Source organism: Callorhinus ursinus, unplaced genomic scaffold (genome assembly GCF_003265705.2).
Source record: "Callorhinus ursinus isolate GAN/ISIS: 27379988/994484 unplaced genomic scaffold, GSC_fseal_2.0 scaffold18, whole genome shotgun sequence".
NCBI lineage: Eukaryota > Metazoa > Chordata > Mammalia > Carnivora > Otariidae > Callorhinus > Callorhinus ursinus.
Window position 1 is genome coordinate 14,922,083 of NW_027397080.1, and position 7,511 is coordinate 14,929,593.

General features: G+C 57.1%; 1 long non-coding RNA gene across 1 annotated transcript; it reads right to left on the reverse strand.

The window, feature by feature from the left end:
* Positions 1–332: 332 nt before the first annotated feature.
* On the reverse strand, positions 333–5,810 carry LOC141374489 (uncharacterized). The gene is made up of 3 exons (XR_012381416.1): positions 5,639–5,810; positions 1,258–1,321; positions 333–375 (listed from the first exon to the last, which is right to left on the reverse strand). It is a non-coding gene; the product is annotated as an uncharacterized lncRNA (long non-coding RNA).
* Between the last annotated feature and the right edge of the window lie 1,701 nt (positions 5,811–7,511).

Consider the following 7,511-nt stretch of genomic DNA (forward strand, 5'->3'; position numbering starts at 1 on the left):
CCTCTGCTCTCAGGTCGGGTCCCCGCCCTCTGCAGCCACTGGGACCCGGGGGGACGGGGCTCTGACCCCCTCAGATGGTCCTCCCACCTGAAGGGTCCCCTTCCTTCCTGACACCAAATTAGATGTCATCACCTCAGATAACCCTCTCTGACCATCACCCCCAATCCAAACTAGTTTCTACCCCCTAAGATTCTTTCTTGAGGTGTCTATTTCCTTTCCTTCAGAGCACTTAACACAAATGATAATTACGTATTTATTTGTGGTTTATTTGTTTAATAGACTCTTCAGTGAAGGGATTCTGTCTGACTCACTCAATGCTGCAGCTGAAGCTCCAAAAACAGGACCTGGAATGTCGCAGATGCTTGGGGCAGACTTCTGCATGAATGAATGAATGAATGAATGAACGTCAAATCCCTCCTGTTAGCAGGCTGGGCTCTGATGCTGAAGTGGGCATAGCTCAGTGCTTGCACTCCTCACCGTCAAGCATGTAATGACATGGGGCTGCTGACGAGGGCTTCAAAGAGAACCTAAAACCTCACTGGGCTCTGAGGGATGAGTAGGAGTTTGCTTAGCATTGAGGTCATGGAAGGGCATTTCTGGTAGAGGGAACAGACGATACAAAGGGCAGGATTGTTTGGAGAATAACGGGTTGAGTGAAGCTGAACATTAGGTGGTGTGTGGGGGCAGGGTAGGGGGATGGAGGGGGCTCCCCTCCATGGTGCTAGAGGGGCTGCAGGGGCTGGACCTAGAGGGACCTTAAGCACCAGTCTGAGGTATGCAGATTCTACCCTGAGGGTGGTGGAAGGGGAGAGGTTCTTGGGAGAGTTTTCAACGGGAGATGCTCAGACAGCAGAGGTGCAATGAATGGTTGTGATATTCAAGACTGTAGATGCAAATGCCTAAAACGGTGCCTGACAGCACAGGGGATCGAGGAATAGCAGCTTCTCTATTAGTATCATCACCAAATGATGGGGAAGAGGCCACACTGGCAACTCTCAGGCCCTCAGACACACTCCGCCCCACCTCAGGGCCTTTGTACATGCACTTCCCTCTGCCTGGAATGCTCCTCCCTCCTTGTAGCCTTGCTAATGTCTTCACATCTTTCAGGTCCCAGCTCAGACATCACCTCCCCAGGGAAATCTCTTCTTGTTCCCTCCTTTCTGTGACCCCTCTCACTACATCCTCTCTATTCCCTGGTGGGCAATGATCTACTTGGGTGATTGTTTCCTTCACATCCATCCGCTGCTGGATTCTGACCTCCAGGAGGGTATCAGTGCTGTCTGCTTCACTCTCCACGGTAATCCAGCACCCAGCACAGTGCCTGGAACATAGAAAATGATGGGAGTATATGTTGGTCCCATGAGTGGAGCAAACAGATCAAGAAGCTCCTTAGAGAAAGTGAGTTTTCCAAAGGGCATTGACACACACACACCCCAGCCCAGGCAGTGAGCAGACCCCGACTCCTGGCTCCTGTTGGCACTGCCTCTTGACCCCATTTGCCCACATCCAGCGCTACTAAGTGACCAGCTGATGCAGAAGGAGTTAATGGCCCAAGTCACCAGAAGGATTCCATAGGGCCTACTGGGTGGGCTGAGCCCTGTAATCAGCCCTGCATTCTGGGGACAGCCAAAGGGAGCCCCTTCCGCCTCCTGGAGCCCCAGCACTGGCTCCAAGTACCACCTCCTCTCTTGCCTCCCTGGAGCGGGCTCTTCTGTGTTTACACGTGAACAGGCCCAGGGAGGGGAGGTCACAGGCCCGAGGACCTACAGCTGCTTGGTGCTGGAGCTGGACCAGGGTCCCGTTCTCTGAGTCATGCTGCATCCTTCATCTTCCCCCGACCAAGCACTGCTGGTGGCTGAACACAGTGATTTCAAGCACTTCCCCTGCCCTCCCCGCCACCCTCCTGGGGACTCTGCCTGCCTGTCCCCCAGTCTGCCTCCCAGACTGAATAGCTCAGCCCCAGGACCCAGCTCCCCACTCCCCAAAGATTCCCCGAGGAGCTGTCACCTCAGCAAAACCCCTAGAGAGGAGATGTAACTCCCATCCCAGTTCCTCCATTCAGTAACTTTCATTAATTCATTCACCCGCCCACCACCCCCCATCCTCCAGCCCTCCCTCCCTCCCCTCCTCCCCTCCTCCCATCCTTCCGCCCTCCCATCATCTGATGAGCAGCTACTCTGGGCTCTGCTGCTCCAGGCACAGGAGGGGCAGGCAGGGGACAGAAGACACCCAGCGCCTCCTCACGGCCCGCGCGGTCATGGGGAGAGGTGACAGACACACCAACGGGACTGACCAGTTCCGTGACAGGCCAGCTGGTGAGGAGCGTGGGGGGAGGACTCTGACGGAGACGAGAAGAGCCCCGTGGACAGGACGGGGACGTGGAACAGTGTGGGGGTCACTGCGTGACCGGAGGGGCCACGACCTCAGGCAGAGGTCAGGAGGGGCCCGGGGGGAGGGGGGGCTGCTGAGCTGAGATGGAAAGTGGAGGAGCCAACGTGCCCAGGAGCCGGGGGCGGGTGAATGTCGTTATTGGCTGAGCCCCTCGCTCTCCGAAGTGTCCAGGACACAAGAGCTGTGACGTCTTCATGGCTCTCACCACGCACTTTGCTTCCTTCCCTCTGAACCCATAGGGGCCTCCCGGCCACCTGCTGTCTCAAAGTCTCAGAAACCCGCAACAAAGGGTGTTTGGGGTGAGCACTGTCTCCCTGGATGGAGCTGCCCGCCCCCCAGGCTGTGGGGGGAGCCCGAGCGCCCCGAGTGCCCACCTGCAGAGGGGGAGTCCAAGTGCGTGGGGTGGGTTCATCCCCATCCCCATTCCTGCAGACCAGGCAGGTGGCTCCTGCTGACAGACCATCCTGTCGGGAATCTGGGGAAGGCCTAATTAATTACGATCATTGACACCTTCACCAGATGTCTACCGTCTGACACCAGCTCTGATGGTAAAAGGTTCAGGTAATTCTGTTTGAACAGCACTTTCCAAGCAATATGCTTTTCATTTGGCTCACCAGGAAACTAGGTTTATTTTCGAGGACACTGCCTGGGGTGGGCTGGCCGGTGCTTGCTCACCTCCTAGAGGGGTCAGAGGGTGCCTGGGCATCTGGTCTGTCTCGCTCGAGCACAGGATGTCTGCTAGGAGAAGCAAATTCTCCCCAAGACCCCAGAGGAGCTGAGCTCGGAAACTCTCCCATGTCCCCTCTGCCTTGTTTTTCTCTGGTCTGCAAAGTCACATAACTGTGGAGGGGACTTCAACAGCTTTCAATCCCTTTCCTCCAGCCCCCTGTGCCCGTCACACAGATCTGGGTCTGTTTTGTTCCTGATGTGCCCCAAGCTCCTGGAACAGTGCCTGGCACATAGTAGGTGCTCAATCAGTGACCACATCCTTAATAATGACAGCACAGGTGCTCAAAAGCTTGCCAGGTGCTCTCATAGGCTCTGCTAGTCCTATGGTAAGAACGAGGTAATGAGCAGAGTTGGCGTCTGTTAGTCAGAGCTATGTGCTGGCACCGTAATAAGCCCTTCTAATGGATTGATCCCTTAATCTTCACAAAGCCCTGTGGGGAGGGTACTATGATCCGCTCCCATTTTATACATGACTTAAGTCCCTTGACCAAAGCCACATGGCTGCAGCATGCCAGAGCTGAACCTTGAACCTGGGTATCCTCCAGACGTGCCAGAGTCTGCCTCTGACCAGCCTGCTGTATTACTACCCCATTCTACGGATGGAGCCCAAGACTCGGACAGGTGTTCCGATTCCCTACCACTGTGGAACCAGCCACTCTAAAACCTGGTGGCTGTAAATGGCCACCATTATATTATACTTTGCTCATCATGTTCCGAGTTAGGACTTTGGCACATGGAGGACAGTGTGTGTCTGCTCCCCAAGGACAGGCCTTAGCAGGGTGGCCCGCAGGACTATCATGGCAATGGCACAATGGGCCTCAGGTCTGGTCGTTGGCTGGCTCCTGGGTCCCTCCCCCGATCACACCTGCCGGGGTTGTGATGCCCCTCACATGCATGCCACCTGGGCTGGCTCGGCTCCCACCGTGGGGGTCAGTGGGCATCTCTGTCCCCGTGGCATCTTGGCTTCCTCAAGGCCAGACAGTCGTACCAGTTCCACTGCCCCTACAACTGGACGTCCCCCCGACTGGACGGCGGAGCTGCCGGTTGTGTCTGGCCCGCTCCCAGAAGCCAACAGAGCATCCCTGCTGCCATTTTCTACCGGTCAAAGCCAAAGACCACCACCTCCAGAGGCAGGGGGACAAACAACATAGGACTGCAGCCATGAAAACCTGCACCCTGAAGTCCATGCAAATTCTGAGGGACAGACACTACCCAGAGGCAGGTCCCACGTGTCCCCAGAGTCTTGAATACCCATGCTGTCCTATCTGCTTTCCAATAAAGCCCTCTTCTTCCCACTCTGTGAGACTTCCACACCTTCACCGGTCACCTGCCTTGGCCCTTGGCCACTCTGTGTCCTCCAATTCCAGCCCTAGGCCTGAGATGACACCTGGGGCCCCCCAAAGTGTGGCTGACCGCCTCCTGAATGGGGGAGGGGCTTGTTAACATGCTGACCCCCAGGACCCTCCCCAGACCCCAGAACTAGGACCCGGAGCAGGGGATCTGTACTCAGCCTCCTCCCTGGGTGAGTCTGACTCTCTCTAGTGCCTGGAAACCACTGTCTGAGTTTGCTAACTCCTTGCCCACCTCCCCCCAGACCCTCCCCATCTGTGCCAGGCCCGGGCTGACCTCCGGCCCACACTGCCCCACGCCATCCCCCCAGCAGCGCTGGGTCCAACCCGGCACCGCCCTTCCATAGGGTGCCAGATGGGGCTCAGGGCAGAAGGACCTGTCCAGTCTCTGCCCTTGGCTCCAGCCCCATCACCCCGTCCCTCCCCCAGGAACCCCAACCCCCAGGCCTGAGGGCATAGACAGGTGAAGCCTCTGGGGGGTGCTGGGTGGGGAGGCCCTGCCAGGTCTCATACCGGCTGCCCAGGAGGGACTGGGGGGCCAGGCTTCGAGCCCCCAGGCCGGGACCTTCAGTCCTGCAGCAGCAGGAAGGAATCCAGAAGCCCCCCGACCCCGTGTGTCTGTAAGTCATCTGACCCCGCAGTGAGTCACCTGCCCATCCACCTCCCGCATCCATGCCAGGCCCTGGTCCAGCCACGGGACTGCACCCCCAGCAGACCTGTGGGAGCCCCGGCAGTCAGAGCCCACCTGGAGCTTCTTCCACCCATTGTCGCTCCCAGATCTCACTTCAGGCTCTGGGTTTACAGTTCAGTGAGAGACAAAGTCAACTGTCCTATTTGCCTCCACACTGTCCACTACCAGGAGACGGGTCTGATGGAAAGGTCTGGAACGCCTGAGTTTGCAATCCCTGAAAGCTGGCTTTGTGCCAGGCACACAGACTTCCTCTGCCTCCCCTCCCCCAACTGTCACAACAGCCCCCCGGGTATTGCTACCCGCCCACGCCGTGGATGAGGAAGCCGAGGCAGGAGAGGTCTGGATCCTGGCGCCCCACCAGCAGGCCGTGGCTCCGACCTCCCGCCCCCCAGCGCCACCCCCGGTACCACCTGCTCTGCGGGCCCTGAGCCACCACCAGCTCTGGGGCAGTGACTTCGGGGCTCCGCCGGGAGCACACCTGGGAACGAGAGGTCACGTCCAACGGCCCCACGGACGTGTCTGCACCTGGGGTCCTGGCACCGGACGAGCTCAGGTGAAAGTCGTTTCCGACAGAGCCACTAACTGGGACCCACGATCGCCGGTCCGAACCCGTAACTGACTCTAAGCTTGTGTGGGGCCCACGCTGTGCTCTGTAAATGTTGAGTGACCTTTGGCCAAAAGCAATAAAATTCTGTCCTAGAAACATGAAAAGGACTTTGAAGTTAGGAGCCCCGAGCCCCGGCCTGCGGTCTGGCTGAGGACAGGATGAGGGGGCAGAAGGCAAAGGAGAAAAGCATAGCAGCGATTTCCCCTGCGCTCCTCCCTCCAGGCCTCCAGGAACCTCTGGAATGGAGAACAGAGGAGAGGGGGGCGCGGGAGGGCGCCCAGCACGGGGAGGGGCCCTCGCAGGGTCACCTTGCCCTTGAGGACTTCCGGCCGCCTCCAGCGGGACAGCCCAGGCAGGAGGAGCAAAGGGGGGGCTTCGACCCCGCCGAGGTCACTGGGGCTCCTTCTACACTCATGGATAGAATTTTCTAGCTTAGGCTCAAAGCTGAGATGGGGCCTCCTACTCCAGTTGTATATGAATTTTGAGGTGGTTCACATCTGGCTGACCATAAGGAGGAAAGAATTTCAAGAAGGGAAGGAGAGAGCCATAGGGCCGAGCTCTAGTCATCTCTGGCCTAACTTACCCACCCAGTGGTTTTTTTTGGACAAAGCGGAAAAGAAGAGGCAGGTCCTGCCTACATGTGCTCACAATGCAGAAAATGTTGGGGTTCGGAGCCTATGGCCAAGAAAAGAATTCTTGAGATGTCTTAGGTGCAAAAAGGTGTTTTTATTAAAGCCCCGCGACAGGACCCCTGGGCAGAAAGGGCTGCACTGGTGTTGTGACAGGTGACTGATTATATGCTTTCAAGTGGGGAGGGGGTCAGGGACAGCACAAGCCTCCCAGGTATTTTGGAAACAAGGTTTCCAGGACCCTGAGGGGGCTAGCTATTGTTAGGGAAAGGTCAGTCATTACTGTCTAGTCAAACCTTAGTCATGCGACCCTTCAGACGTATATATCCGTGGGCCATATGCTTGGGGGATGATTGCCAGCATGTATCTTGGGGGATAGAGATAAAGGAAGTTTCCAAAGGAATTTTTGTATGTGAAAGACGGCTTCTGGGATCCTGGAGGTCGGGCTAATGTTAAGCTAAGATCGCCTTTAGCCTTTAGCAAAGTATTAACATGGAAGCAGCTGAGTTCCTAGAGGAATGTCGCTCTGCCTGTTTCAAGGACTTGTCAGGGGGCTGTAAGAAGTAAGGAAATTTAATTTGTTCTTTTCCTTTGTTTCCTACATCACCGACCGCGTGTCGGTGGCAGAAAGCATAGGAGAAAGCCTGTGTGGGCTCCGGCCTTAGAGCACAGAGACCCTGGCCCCCAGTAACCATGGCCATGATAAACTAGATCAGAGCTCCTCCTCCTTTGTGGGCTGGGGGTGGCCAGGAAGGCAGAGATGGGTGAAGCAGGAATGAGGGAGAAGGCTCCCTCCCACTCTGTCAATCATACACTGTGGCAGATGCTGTCGGGTCCCAGGCATAGCGCACGCCCCGCCCCCCCCACCAACATTCCCCATCCCAGACCTTCCCACTAGAATGTTCCAGCAAGTGCCCATGAGTCTCCATCTGACGCCTCCTCTCAGGCTGCTGCCAGGCAGACAGCCTTCCACCAATGATAGAGAGGGACCCGGTAAGGACCTGGAGGACACCCACCACAGCTCCCTGGCCCGTTGGTGGAACAGCTGGGAGGGGTGTTCTAGAAAGTCTCCTAGTATTCCCCACGGGGAGTGAGGCCCAGTTGCCCCTCAGGGG